The 15830-nt window shown below is 45.9% G+C and overlaps 1 pseudogene across 1 annotated transcript; it reads left to right on the plus strand.

The window, feature by feature from the left end:
* The first annotated feature begins 14230 nt into the window (after positions 1-14230).
* LOC306670515 (myosin regulatory light chain 12A-like) lies at positions 14231-15714 on the plus strand (annotated as a pseudogene). The gene has a single exon. The product of its transcript is annotated as a myosin regulatory light chain 12A-like (transcript).
* Positions 15715-15830: the final 116 nt, after the last annotated feature.

Genomic DNA, 15830 nt, shown 5'->3' on the forward strand with positions numbered 1-15830 from the left:
GGCAGGCACCTCAGCTCTCCTCCACTTGGCAGTGCAGACCCAACTGCCAAATGTTTCAAATTTAAGTTTAGAAAGTAGAATACAAAGTCAAATCTTTTAAAAATGCTGTGTGAGGGGTTGGAAAGTGTCACTCAGTGGGATAGCATGTGCTTAGTATGTATGAGGCCCTGGGTTCACTTCCCAGCGCCAAAAAACAAAAGCAAAATGCTATTCGATCAAACAACAACAACGACAAAACATTTTCACCAGGCTTGGTGGGACACGCCTATAATCCCAGTGGCTCAGGAGGCTGAGGCAGGAGGATCACAAGTTAACGTCCGCCTCAACAATGTAGCAAGACCCTAAGCCTCTTAGCAAGACCCTGTCTCAAAATAAAAAATAAAAACGGCTGGGGATGTGGCTCAGTGGTACCCTGGATTCAATCCTTGGTACCAAAACCAAACAACAAAAACCCAAAAGGAAGTTATTGTTTATCTGAAATTAAAAGTTACTTGGAAACTCTAGGCAGAGTGGACATTTAGCCATGCTCAGAGCCTTCTTTGGTTGTTTTACCCTGGTAGGGGGGTTCTGCTGTTCTCTAGTGGGCAGAGACCAAAAATGCTGCTAAATATCCTTCTGTGGGCAGTTTAGTCCTGATGCAGCCAGCGCAAGACGTTACCATGCCAAGTTTGAGAAACCCTGGTCTGGACCTAGCCTTGGCCCCTTTGGTGCAAACCCGGTGCTGGGGGCACTTTTAATTTGATAAAACCTTGTGGGAATGCACCATGATAGCCTCAGCTCTTGTGCCTCTACCAAGAGCAAGGAATTGGGACAGAGAACCCTGGGGTGCCAACAAAGAACAAAGAAGCCCAGGGGAGACACAGACTGGGGGCCTCCTGCAGCCTCCATCTGACTTCTGTAGAAGCTGCAGAACTGGACACTAGAGTGAGCTGGATGAGCTCCAGCAGGTCTTGCGGCCTCCAGGACCCTGATTCCTAGACCCCAGCTTTGAGGAGGCGTGTGAAGAATAGTGTGGTGGAACCCGCGTGCCAACTCTCCATTGCAGTCGGAGTGTGTGCTGGCAGCCGGGGTGCGTGGAGGAGCAAAGAAATGAACGAAGGAAGAAAGAAAGAATACCGGGAAACCGAGTTCTCGGGAAACCGAGGAGTTCTCATGTGACAGTCATTTCTTTTGTCTGGTCTCAGTTTCCCCGTTCCTAGAACGAGGAAGTTGAAGATAAGAAGTGCTTCTCAAACTTCCACAAGCAACTGAATCAACCAGAGATTGATTAACCAGTTAGAATACAGAGGGCTGGCCCAGGCCCCAGAGATTCCGATTAGTTCTGGGGTGAGACCAAAGAATCTGGATCCCTAACCAGCTCCCAGGTGAGGTCCATGCTGCAGGTCCTGAGACCCACCTTGGATGGCACTAGACAGTATGGCTGGTAAGGGGCAGGATCTCCGAGTCCCCGGGGTGCCCTGGCAGGGCTCATGGGCCCACCCAGGGAGCGTCTGTTCTTTTTCTCTGGTGCATTTGCAAGTGAGGGTCCAGTAATGGGTTCCTCTGCTCAGAAAACCAGCCTCACTGGCCCTTGTGCTGGGGGACACTGCCATCTACTGGATGTGTCTATACTGTGCAGGGGCCCAGAGTGAGGCTGCTACTGGGCTGAGTGAGGAATGTTCCTGGGAGGCTACTATTCCTACCAGTCTACAGGAAGCAGCCTTGATCATGTCTGGACTATCTGACTGCTTTGGGGTCCAATGTGGATGTTGGTCCCTGAATTATTTGGGGAAAATAAAAACAACATGCGTCTGCAAGCCTTGGGGATAACTTGCTCTATTGTGCCCTTAGTACCCTGGAATATAGGCCAGCAGAGTGGTGCAACCTGGTAATCCCAGTGACTTGGGAGCTGAGGCAGGAGGATCACAAATCCGAGGCCTGCCTCAGCCATTTAGCAAGGCCCTAAGCAATTTAGTGAGACCCCGCCTCTAAATAAAATATAAAAAGGCTGGGACGTGAATCAGTGGTAGGACAGGTGATCAGCATACATTAGGCTCTGGGTTCAACCTCGAGGACCAAAACAAAACAAATCCCTGTTGTACTGTTATCACTTTTAAAACACTAGCTGGGCCAGTTGGTGCACACCTGTAACCCCAGCAGCTTGGGAGGCTGAGGCAGGAGGATCGAGAGTTCAAAGCCAGCCTCAACAACTTAACAAGGCCTCAAGCAGCTCAGTGAGACCCTGTCTATAAATAAAATTCAAAACAGGCTGGGGATGTGGCTCAGTGGTGGAGTGCCCCTGAGTCCAATCCCTGGGACTCCCCCATCAAAAAAGAGGAACTTGGAGACTGTCAAAGGTTCTAGTTTCACATGATCAAAATCACCTGCAGAGCAGACTGAGCAAGGCCTGAAGTGGGCCTGAAAGTTCCATTTCTAGCCAGCTCCTGTCCCTGTGTGACATGTGCAACCTTGACCCCTCTGAGCCTAGGAAGCTTCAAAGAGTAAGGTAGGTGTCATGTGAAAAAAATGTGTGTCAAGTTTTTGTCACTCTCATGAATCATTTTAAACACGTCCATGGTTTTGAATCAGTAATTTGATGTGCAGAAATCTACATTTAAAAAGTCGTCGTCGTATGAACAAAGAGGTTCATAGTGGTATTATTTATGATAGAACCAAGAAATAATCTAAATGTCCAATAAGGGAGGAATTATTTAGTAAGTGTGGTACATCTATTTGTTGGAATATAATAAAGTTATTAAAAATGGCACTTTTCTAAGAGCTGTAATGAGTTCAGAGAATGCCCACCATGCTTTTTTTTTTTCTTCTTTTTGGTACTGGGGGTTAAATCCAGGGGTGCTTTACCATTGAACTACATCCCCAGCCCTTTTTATTTTTTGAGACAGGATCTCACTAAGTTGTGGAGGCTGGCCTTGAACTTGCTACCCTCGCCCTCCTGCCTCAGCCTCCTGAGTCCCTAGGATTACAGGTGTGCCACCACACCTGGCTACAGCACACTTCTTAAGGACACACTTATTTACTTGTTTTTTTGCCATGCTGGGGATCAAACCCAGGACGTTGACCATGCTGGGCAAGCACCTACCACTGAGCCCCAGCCAGCCCTGCAAGGACACGATTAAAGTCAAGGATACTTTTCAACCTAGGGATTCCCAGAATGGGGTCAGCCGTGTTGGGGGTAGGAGGACAATCAGCTCGCGGAGCAGGGCCCTGGCAGAGCACCAGAGTCGTGAGCCCTAGACTGAAGGGGTCCCCCTAAGGAAGTAAGAATTCAAACATTTGGAAATCTCAATATAATGTAAGGAAGAAACCCAAACTGCCCCCTGATGTCAGTTCGCACCGGGTGGTAGCCATGGCGACTTTAGATGTATCTCTCTTGGTGGCCGCGAGCGAGCTCAGGGCCCAGGTGTTCAGGGCCCAGCTTGCTGGTGGGGCCGGGGAGAGGAGAGATGGTGGCAGAGATCAGTCCGAGGGCTGAGTGAAGGAACCGGAGTGTGAGCCAGACTTTGGGCTTCCAGGATCTGAAACCTGCCCCGGCCAGACGTGGGCAGATGCCGCCCTGCCCGCCCAGGGTGTCAGCTCTAGGAGTAGACGCTGGGCTGGCCTGAGAGCAGGCAGGGCTCTTAGCCTGCACTCTCACCATAGGGCTCAGACAGCAGGACAGAGCCTCCTACCCCCAAAGGAACCATGGCAGATGTCTTTGGTAGCAGAAGACTAGATTTGGATTTTCAAAATAGATTCTGGCTCTCAGCGTCCACACGGTCTGGGCCAGATGGACCTGGGCCTCTTCCCAGTTCTGCCACTGCACAGCTGTGTGACCTTGGCTGGGTTACTTAATGTCCTAAACCTCAGTTTTCCTAATACTTATACTACCTAGCAATTAAATGTCAAAAAAAGGAAAAAGAAAGAAAGCACCAGATAAATAACAGGGACTAATGTAAACACAAGATAAATACAGATTCTATCACTGACCAAGATTCTCTCTTTGGCCAGACTTTAGTTAGGTTCCTTGTCTTTTCAACTAGGTGTTGACTTTGGCTCTGTCTTGTCTTTGGTCTGCCCAGCCCCATCTTAGAATCCTTTAAAACCATCCTGGAACAAGAGTCCACTTCCTGCTTTGAATATAAACATGGCTGCTTGACCACTTAGGGGCTTATTTTAAAACTGACCTTTTTTTTTTTTTTTTTTTTCCTTTCCTCTTTTCCTGCTCCCCCTCTCTTACCTCTGGAGAAAAAGATTAACAATCTTTCTGTCCTGGGCGGAGTTATCTGTCCTTTGGCTCACTAACTCAGGAATGAAGAAATTCCGACTTGGGAGCTGGAACCAGCAGATCTAAGAAACGGCCATCTCTCGAGGCTACCATCTGGATATCAATTATGAGTCCTGATAGGAACACTTGGAACTTTTTAGCCTTTGTGTCCCCTTTTAAAAACCTACTGTTGCCCCTGACAGAATCATGGTCTCTGAGATGTGAGTCCGCTGCCTTCTCCCTTGTTAGCAAATCAATAAAAACTTCCTTTTCTTTTTTCTCAAAACCTTATCCTCCTTCTTGGATCTGCACCAGGATTGAGCTTTCCATATCAGTTCCCCCACCATGATATATGACCATGCTCCTCAAGCCCCACCTTTGATGTAGAAATCCTTGGCCTGCCTTTAGCGAGAGTCCCCAATCCTTGATGTCTTCTCTTAGTGATGTCCATCTACTGATCCCCCCACTCTGCTCCTTGGCTGTGAACCCTCACTGGTCCTTGATGTATTCAGAGTTAAGCCCCAATGTCTCTCTGCTACTACAACAGTCTTCAGCAAAGTCTCATCTTTTTTTCTTCTTCTAATATTGAGGAGCAAACCAAGACCTTGCACATGCTAGGCAAGTGCCCTACCACTGGGCTATGTTCCCAGCCCTTCCTTACCATTAAAAAAAAGAAAAGAAAAGGAAAGCAAGGGGCTGGGGATACAGCTCAGCCGGTAGAGTGCTTGCCTCGCAACTGCAAGGCCCTGGGTTCAATCCCCAGCACTGCAAAAAAAAAAAAAAAAAAAAAAAAAAAAGTGAGAATAATTTTTCCTTAACATTCCCAGTCTGAACAAAAATTTAATAATTAAACCAAAGGAAAACTAATGGCAGGTAGTAAGTCCCATACCACTGTTGAAAATTTCATCCCACCCAGTATGTGGCACAAATATCCAACCTTCGGTAGGACTTCAGAAAATCTTTGTTGAATGAATAGATGCTGAGTGTCCTTAAATAGTAAAACTAATAAAAGTCCTAGTCTTTAAGAGCTCACTCCTATCTGTTCCCTTAGTGCAGAAAGGAGGGAGGGAATGGAGAGAGTCCTGGGAGAGACCCAAGTGATCCCTGCCCTAGAGTTCGGCCTCTCTTAACTCTGCCTCTGAGTCCCGGTCCCCAGTCTGCAGAATGAACAGGCTGGATTCCACAGGGAGTTAAGAAAATTTTCGTCACGGGGAAAAAATTAAAATCAAATAAAAAAATTCATATGAAGATTCATTTTAATTATAATCCAGTATATAAATATACTGGATTATATATACACTGGATTATATATACACTGGATTATATATATACTGGATTATATATATACTGGATATATACTGTCTGCAAAATTGCAACATCAATTTCATGAAACTGCAATAGCCTTACCATGAGGTGTAGGCTCTATTTTCTTTGCTATTTTCATTCTTTCTTCTTTTTCCCTCCCTCCCTCCCTCCTTCCTTCCCTCCCTCACCCCCTTCCCTTCTTCCTTCCTTTCCTGCTGGGGATTGAACCCAGGGGTGCTCTACCACTGAGTTACATCCCCAGCCCTTTTTTAAAAATTATCTTGAACAGGGTCTCACTACCTTGACCAGGTTGGCGTTAAACCTGTGATCCCGCTGCCTGGCTCTCCTGAGTCGATGGAATTACAGGCCATTTTTATCATTCGCCCGTGGATCACACTGAAATTGGAAAGCGCTGTTGGAGGGCCTCCTCTCTAGTCTGGGGTTCTAGTCTGCCTGCGTGTCCACCACCCCACCTTTGGTTCCCCCAGCTGTGGTGCTCTCTGCCCTCTGCTCATCTGCTTGACCTTGACTTCTTCCAGGCCCGGCTCCAGTTCTTCCTCCTCCAGGAAGTCTTCCCTCCACACATCCGCTTTTCAATCGATCAGTTTTCACTCCTCCACTGGCCAGAGCTGTCATTTAGCAAGCGGGTGTTTATTTATCCTCTTATGGATCTAGAAGCTGGGGGTGCTCGGGGAGACAAAAATGTGTAAGATGTGTTCAGAGGCTCAGGCGCCATTGGTACCATGAGCAAGACACAGAGAACGGGGTCAGGAAAAGGCAGCCTCCAAGGAGTGACAAGCCCCTGGCATTGTGAGGGGTGGCTTTTCCTGATATCCCCCTCACTGACCCCTGCAAGAACTCAGGGAAGTGGAGGGAGGACAAAGAGACTTAGGGCTGGGGACAAAAGTATGTCCAAAAGGAAGGGAGTGGCAGAAGGAAGGCCCTGGGAGAATCCAGGTCCCCACACAGTGCTAAGGGAAATGGGTCAGAGTGAGGTGCTTCCTGCCACTGGGCTCAGCAGCTGCAGGTTCCACTCTGCACAGATGCCCAAGCGTCCAAGTGACTGGGCACTCCTGACCCAGAGTTAACTAGAGGAGCTGCGGATAGGCTTATCTTGAATTTCCAGGAGAAGAAAGTTGATTGAACTATTTCAAAATCCTGGTCCTCTTGGTGCTTGCCTCCCAGCATCCTCCCCCGTGAGAAGAGATGCAGGGTCACGGGACTGGGCGTCAGGCCTGCATGCTGACACTTTAGTTACCTGTCCGTGGCAGACAGAACTAGTCAATCGAGATCCATACATTTTATGTAGAGAAAGCGGCCCGGGAGATGTTCAGTGATGCATCCTCTGCGTGACGGAGCTGGGATTCAAAACACCAGCTCCCGTGGGCAAAACTCCAAAGATAGATTGTGCAAGTCTGGGAATGGACTCTGTACTGGAAAGCAGGGCCGTGTGCAGAGAGAGGTGAGGAAACATTTTGGTAGCTACTTATAACTCCTGTATAGCACTTGGCCTGTTCTACTTTATAGCACACCTAATTGTTCCTTTTTCTGGATCCCTCTGGCAAAGCTCCATGTCTTAATTCATCCCTGAACCTAGCTAACGTCTAACCCAGCACCAAGGACTGAACTGGAGCTCAGGGAAAATATTTGAATGGACTAGATTCCTCCTTTAAGCTGAAGCACTAAGGCAATTATATCTGCTCATAAAAACAAGAACGCCTTAAAAACACATTTTAAAATCCCCCAACATTCCTGAAACACTTCTAATGCAAGCTTTCTACTTGGGGCTTTAAATCCAACCCAACATTTTCTTTCTTGAGAGTTTGCAGATGTGGTCACCAAAGAAGGGGAAGAAAGAGAAGCAAAGAGACTTTAAGGCTCCGAGGGACCCTCCCTGACACATTCCTCAGGGTGGGAAGGAGGCCGCCCATTTCCAAGTGTCAGATTCTGACTGAGGAGGAGCTGGGAGGAGGAGTTATTTGAAACCAGAACTCTCTGTGGAAACTTGTTTTCACAAAGTTCTCTTGTGTGACCTGACCCAGAAACTCTGGGGAAATTTGAGTGAGATTTTGAAGTTAGTCAGCAGATGCCCAAGAAATTAGGTCCAAAAGCTTCCTTCAGACTAAGGCCCTCCTTATGGAAACCCAGAGAACATAAATAGTTTCCAGCGTGGCCAGAAGGGGAATTCCTCAACGTGCTTATGTGGGTGGCTTTGTCTTCCCTTTTCCACAGCGGGTAGTAAACTTCCAGAAGTTGACATTGAACCGAAATAGAAGGATTTCTCCAGTTGTTGGACTAATGCTAAGTGCAGCTGAAGGCGCTCATTCTACCGACAAGGAGGAAACTGAGACTTTTGCAAAATGCATAGGAAAGCTCTAAATTATGATGGATAATATTTCACATTCATCTGACGTATTGAAGCAGCAGTCATGTGTGCCATGGTTCAGAAGCATAGTTTTTGGTTTTGTTTTGTGTTTTGGAGACAAGGTTTCCCTAAGCTGCCCAGCTGGGCCTCCAACTCCTGGGCTCCAGTAATCCTCCTGCCTCAGCCTTCCAAGTAACTGAGGCTGCAAGTGCCTCACTGTGCCTGGCAAAAATACAGCTTCAGAGCTGGGCAGACTGGGTTTCAGTTCCAGCACTATCATTTTGCAGATGTGGGGCCACAGGTAGACAGTTGGATCTCTTTAGGTTTCAATTCCCTCTATGACAAACTAGGTGTAATAATCGTTCCAGATTCATGAGGGTTATGTGAGTGTGTGTATATATGATTTAGGATATTAAATCATGGGTAGATGTTAGCTCTGTGGTGGGAAGCTCCTGTAATGTCTCTCAATGGCCCTTGTCTCCTGGAATTCACATCCTTTGTGAAATCTCCTTCTGAGAATGGGGTGGACCTAATGACTAGCTTCTAGTAAATAGAGTCTAGCAAAAATGATGACATGTCAGGGACCCCAAACTGCCAAAACGATCTTGGAAAAGAAGACTGAAGTTGGAGGGCCCATATTTCTTGATTTCAAAACTTATTATAAACCACAATAATCAAAACAGTGTGGTACTAGCTAAAGATGGACATGCAGACCAGAGGTATAGGCTTCCTTACCTTTTCTCTCTCTCTCTCTCTCTCTTTTTTTTTTTTTTTTTGGTGGTACAGGGAATTGAATCCAGGAACTATTTCACCACTGAGCTATACTCCCAGTCTTTTTAATTTAATTTTTTTAAATTTTATTTTGAGACGGGGTCTCACTAAGTTGCCCAGTCCGGCCTTGAACTTGTGATCTTCCTGCCTCAACCTCCCAAGTGGCTGACGCATGCTCCAGGGTGACTGGCCTTTATTTCCTTTCTGATTGGCAATGACATATGTGCACTGGGCTGATGAGAACCTGGACCCAGAGAGGTGGCTTGCTCATTCTGAGCACTTCCTAGGCACAGGGACTCTGAAGACTGTGCTAAGGCAGCAGGATGGTGGACACAAAAGCTTGGGTATCAGAGTAGGGCACAGTGGCAGGTGTCTATGGTCCCAGCACTCAGGAGACTAAGGCAGGAGGATCCTTTGAACCTAGGCTTCCAGGCCAGCCTGGGCAACAGTGAGACCCTGCAGCAAGGGGGAAAAAGAGAATGAAAGAGTGAGGGGAAAAGAGAGAAAGAAGGAAAGAAAGAAAGAAAGAAAGAAAGAAAGAGAGAGAGAGAGAGAGAGAGAGAGAGAGAGAGAGAGAGAGAGAGAGAGAGAGAGAGAGAGAGAGAGAGAAAGAGAGAGAGAGAAAGAGAAAGGAAGCAAGCGGCAAAAGAAAAAAAAAATCCTTTGGTCTTAGATTGACCCAGGTTTAAGTTCTATGTAGGTGATTTGGGTATTTTAGTTAGCTTTTTTACGGTGACTGAAAGACCTGCCAGAACAATTGGAGGAAGAAAAGTTTATTTTGGGGCTCACGGTTTCAGAAGTCTCCGCCCAAACAGCCGGCTCCATCCCTTGGGGCTTGAGATGAGGTAGAACATCAGGGCTGAAGAGTGTGGCAGAGGCAGGTGGCTCATGTGACAACCAGGAAGCAGAGAGAGAGAACCAGCCCCCTGAACAAGGGCAGAATACATACTCCAAAGGGCTGTCCCCAGGGAGCCACCTCCTCCAGACAAACCCTACCTGCCTTCAGTTACCACTAGGTTAATCTCCATCAGTGGATTAATTCACTGATTGGATTAAGGATCTCATAAACCAATCATTTCACCTCTGAATGTTCTTGCATTGTCTCACATATAAGGTTTTGGGAGACACCATAACATTGGGTAAATCACTGAACCTACCACTCTGAACCTCAGTTTTGTCATCTGTTAAATGGAGACAATAATAGCTCTGACCTCAGTAGGATTGGGGAGAACGAGGTAAGATGCACACAGTGGCTTAGTCTTGCCCCTAGTACAGTGCTCAGTCCTTACTGTTATTATCTAACGAGCAGACTTTGTAATATGTGGAAGACTGTACTTAAGAATTGTATAAGCAACAGTTATGACAAAATAAAGAGCTGCCAGTCAAAGGCAAAGAGATGTTGAAAAAATCCACCCCCAGTGAACTGGAATCAGAGATCAGAATGCCCTTCAGCTCGCAGTGTCTAAGAGGCTGTTGGTAATGGACACTCCCTTGCTGTCTGCCCTTCTCCAGAGTGGAAGGCACACCATGCTGTCAACTAGGCCAAGCGGTCTTAATGAGCTATAAAACTCTGTCAATATGTTTTGTTTTGTTTCTGCTATGGCAAAATACAGGCTCTTGGGCCATGGAAGCTTGATTTACAGCCTCTTCCCAAATCCAAGCAATGAGCCAGAGGACAAATACTGGCCTGTCTGAGTCAGTGGAAAATTCCAGATGTTTGTGGCTCATTAACTGCCAAATTGACAGCTATGAAAGCTGTCAACTGTGATAAATAAGTAGCCCTTATTAGCTCCATGTTACCCTGAAGAAAGAGCTGTTCCACAGGCTTATTTTATAAAGGACCACATATAACATGGTCTTGTGTCGGGGTGATGCCGGGCTTGACTGAACCCAGGGCCTGGCACAAGCACTGTGCTCCAGCCCTTTTACGATTTTATTTTGAGACAGGGTCTACGTTGCCCAGGGTGACCTTGAATTTGGGATTTTCCACCCCAGCCTCCCAAACAGCTGGGCTTATAGGTGTGCGGCACCATGCCTGGCTGATGTATTCACCAGCTTCTCTTACAGATCCAGTGTCAGAGAAGCAGCTGTGAAAAACAAGGAGGGGAATAGCATCCTCAAAGCTGGAAATTGGGACCTTATTTGTACCCAGACGGTGGGGTCCTGCGTGGATATGTTGAAGAAGACATATTTGGTAATATGTATCAAAATCCTATCTCCTATACTTACCTTGTACCTAGTAATTTCACTCTTGGGAATTTGTTCAAAGGAAATTTAGTTAAAGAAATGAAGTTTTATCTATACGGATATTCCACTTTAGCATGTGGAATATGCAAAGAATTGGGAATAGTGGAGGATAATAAAATGAATGAGAGATGATCACAACAGAAAGTTCTGGAATAACCATGCATACATGGAAACGCGTTCACAATACACAGCCTCAACAGTGAATGAAGACAGGTAACAAAACAACACATATCATTTATAATCATTTTTGTAAAGAAAACAAAAACATTCAGTAATCGAGGGCTTTGTGAGCACGTCAGTGATGTTGATTTAGTTCATCTGCACACTAAGTGTTACTGAATGGTAGGTATTGTTTTTATTCCTCTCACAGAGAAGACAATGGAAGCACAGAGAAGTTAAATACCCTGCCAAAGTCAGTTACATGCTAGGAAACCAGAGCTTTAAGACTGGACTCTGAATAGGCTTTGGAGTCAATCACTACTACTGATCCTGTTTCTCAGTACAGAAAAAAGGCTGTTTGAATGAACATTACTTCAAAGCACCAAGATTGGGGCTGAGGGTGTATCTCAATGGTAGATCACGAGCAGCATGCATGAGGCCCTTTGTTGGAGCCCCAGCATTCCCCTGCCCCCACAAAATAAGTGAACCACGGTTACGTCTGGTAGATGAGACATTAAGTTTTTTTGTTATTTTTACCTGCCTTTTCACAGTTAAAAGTGTTACATAACAAGACAAAACTTTAATGAAAATGCTAACAATACAAGATCTCTGCTGCAAACTTGAGAATCTGCTGCAAGAATCTCTGAGCCTCAGTTTCTTCATCTGTAGAATGGCAGGCATGCCTATTTGGTCGGATGGAGTGAAATGATGGATATGGAAGCATTCTGAAGGGGTAGATTTAGAATAAGTTAAAAACACAAGGGGCTCTTACAATATTAAGTAGAAAGTGATGCAGTGAATGTGTTTCCAAGAACTCAGAGATGGCCGGCGAGCAAACATTGGGAGCTTGAGAGTTTTCACATCTTACTGGATTTTCTTTGGCACCTTCCACTTTGACTTTTCTTTCTTTCTAATTTTATTTTTAAAATTTTCGGTGCTGAAGATGGAACGCAGGATCTCACGTATGCTAGGCAAGGGCTCCTACCACGGAGCTACACAGCCAGCTCTGCTCCCATTATTTCTGACCCGGGGATTGCATGTGTCCTCTTCATGCCAAGGATATGAACACTGGGAGACAGGCATTGTTACGGTCTTAAACATAAGTCGACGACTCCTCTATTCCATTTTGTCCCTTGGTATGTTCCAGATTCCCTCTATCGACCTAGTTACCAGTCTCGGTCTTTCTTGGTCATTCTTCTCAAGTTTACTGCCCAACTCTGGGCTCACCCAGCTTCTGGTCTGAGGGACTAGAGGCTCAGATCCAGAAGTGGGTCAAAAAATGAGCAGCTGGGACCAACAGACAAGCAAGGAGCCTGATGGCAGAGCCTGGGAGTTCACCTGTGTGATTAACACTTTTAAAAGCAAATCTAAACCAGGCACGGTGGTTACTCCACCAATCTCAGGAGGCTGAGGCAGGAGGATCTCAAGTTGGAGGCCAGCCTGGGTAGTTGAGTGACATCCTGTTTCAAAATAAAAAGAACTGGGGATGTAGCTCACTGGTAGAGTTCCCCTGTGGCCAATTTCCCAGTAAAGGGGGCAAGGGATTGTCTAAATAACCCTGGATGTTCAGGAGCTATTTTCTCACTTTCTTGTCAAGAATTACATAAGCGGGGCTCCTTCAGACATGCAGCGCTACACCAGATGACCCTTGGGAAAGCTTACAGCAGTAGTTTGCAACTAGAACAGAATATTGGGAGTGGCTGACTTCAAAGACCCATGTGCACATCCCCAAAAGTTCTGGTATTCTCGGATGGTGTTTGAGCATCAGAATCCTTCGAAGGTCTTCAATGTTGAACTCCCAGACCAGAGTCTCAGGAGGCACAGAAGGTTAGCACAGACTTCCTGTGCTCCATGGAGTAATTAGACCGAGATGATTGTCATGGCTGACAACAGATTTGCCACTTCTCCAGTGTGTGAGCTTATAGGAGGAACCACAGATGCTTCCCCAGGAAGTGAACTCATGATGTGGAGAGGGATGGGTGTTTTGATACCAGTTTGGCAACAGAATCCAAGTTCTGAAGCATGTCCAAACATGGGGCAGGTGTTCCATTTTATCCTCTGGCAGGTTCCAAGAATTTGCTGCAAATAAGCCATCAGCTGACAGACTTGCAGTCATTCACAGTTGACACTCGAAATTCATAGATGAGTTTGAGGAAGAAAAAGGACGACACCAGCCTTTGGTTTGAAATAGACACACTCACAGGGAAATGACCTAGCCTGAAAGCTAGACAGCAAACTGTGGCCAACCTGGCACTGTAGTGTCTCAAATATCAGTGAGCCCTGGCCTGCGACTTGCCCATCCTCCAAAGCGAGGCTTTCAGAAGCAACTTCTTTGTGTCCGACTCTTTTTTTGGTAGGATGCAATATCTTTGTTTTTATGTGGTGCTGAGGGTCGAACCCAGTGCCTCACACGTGCGAGGTGCTCTGTCACGGAGCCACAACCCCAGCCCCTTTGTGTTCAACTTCTACTTACAGATTAGGCAATGTTAATGTGATAGTTTCATTGATTTTGACTTCACTGACACATAACCACAACAGATTCTCCTATGAAAAATTTTATCAAGTGCAGGAATCCCCTCCTTAGCATTAGCAGGTTAACTTCTAACTCCAACCTGCTAACTCTAACTCCAAGTTAGCAGGTTGATTTTTTTGTTTACTATTCGCATGGCTTGTCCTTGAGTCTTGGAGAAGAATGGAGGAAATCTATCTCCCCAGGCACCAGCTTCCCTCGCTGATAAATGAAGTAAAGGGAACAGTTTTTGATCTCCTTTAGGACCCAGTGGAGCCTCATTCTCTGCTGTGTCCCCAGGGCTTGGCAGAGGACCTGGCACAAAGGAAGCATGAGATAAATCTTTGCTAAATAAATGTTTTGTATTAAACATGCATATTTATTCTGCATTTACCAACATTTTATTTGAACTGAGAACAGCTAATTGGATTGTGTTGGTGGAACTGATTTTAGAAAGCAGCAGGGGACGGAGAGAGGCTGTATTGGATGTCCTGAAGAGGGTATTATTTTTCTGCCATGTCGTCGTCAACTCTGAGCTGCTGTGGGTACTTGGTAAATATTAATGAATGAGCTGGAGCTAAATCGAGAAGGTACTGGGAAAGTGGGGCAAGTTAAAAATCCTTAACACTGCTCTCCTGAGGGCCATCTGACTTTGACCTTGTGGCAGAGAACCTAGTTCAGCCAGATGGCAGGATGGAGGCCTCATACTGCCCAGCTGGCCCTGGCAGCCAGGCAACTGTCAGTTCTCCTGAGCTGGGCACAAAGCACCTTTTAGGTGCTGGGAAGACACAGAAATGAGGCAGACACAGACTCTACAGGGAACACAGAACCCGGGCTCTGTAGTCTTTCAGTTTTAAGGCATCTGAGCCCCAGATTATTCTTCTGTTACAGTGATCAAAAGAGCACATACCTAAGAGTGAGAAGAAAAGGAAATGATGCAAACAAAAAATCTGGTCTATGGCAGGCAGCAGCGTAAGGGTGTGATATGTGTTTACAAGATGCCAATGCTCCACGTGTGTTCACACTTGAGATGAAGAGGTGATAGACTAATTCTGAAGGGCAAAATACCTGAGTAATTTTCTAAATGTTTAGGTTTTATTCTGTATTACAATTCAGAGTCACTGTTTTTAAAAAGAATAGCACGGGTTTTCAGCGGCTCAGGGTTGGAGAGTGGTGATAGAGGCAGTGCAGGATTCGCAAAGGTGCTTGATTCTCGTGGCTGTGTAGGAATCTAACCACCACCACGTGGAGCAAAAGGGCAAAGACCAAGACCACCAAGAAGCGCCCTCAGCGTGCAACATCCACTGTGTTTGCCAAGTTTGATCAACCGCAGATTCAGAAGTTCAAAGAGGCCTTCAACATGACTGCCCAGAACAGAGGCGGTTTCACTGACAAGAAGATTTCATGGCATGCCTGCCTCACTGGGGAGAATCCGTGGATGAGTACCTGGGTGCCATGGTGAACGAGGCTCCAGGACCCATCGATGTCACCACGGTCCTCACCATGTCTGGTGAGAAGTTAAATGGCACAGATCCCCAAGATGTCATCAGAAATGCTTTTGCTTGCTTTGATGAAGAAGCTACTGGCACCATTCGGGAGGGATTACCTGAGAGCTGCTGACCACCAGGGCGATGGGTTTACAGATGAGGAAGTGGGTGAGCTGTACAGAGAAGCCCTTATTGACAAAAAGGGGAATTTCAATTACATGCAGTTCGCGCGCATCCTTAAACATGGAGCAAAAGACAAAGATGACTGAAAAGAACTTAAAATTCCAGCCAAACATTCCTTGTTGCCACCTTGGGTACTTCTGAGATTTTTCTCTTAAGAGCCTATTGCATGCCCTTTTGCTTTACAGCTTTTGCCTTTCTTGTTTTGTATTTATTCTCAGCCATTCTGAGGCTCATGTATCTTTATAATCAGACTGGAAATTGACTTTTTGTCATTTTCAGAATAGAAAATAGGGTAATTTAAGTTACCATTGCCCTCACCCCCAATAACTGCAGTCTACACAGAGTCAATATATTTTTTCAGAGAAAGTTATTCACTCAATTTTTTCTGAACCATGATTGAACTTTATGATAAAATTTTAAAAAATAGCATGAGCAGATCAATGGATAGTGAGAAAGGGCAGGATGGTGTATAGGGGGGTAAATTAGAGAGATACCTGAAGATATTAGAAAGTACACCAAAACCAGACTGGCTACTCTATATAAAAACTACTATATTAAAAA

Source organism: Sciurus vulgaris (genome assembly GCF_902686455.1).
Source record: "Sciurus vulgaris genome assembly, chromosome: 1".
Taxonomy (NCBI): Eukaryota; Metazoa; Chordata; class Mammalia; order Rodentia; family Sciuridae; genus Sciurus; species Sciurus vulgaris.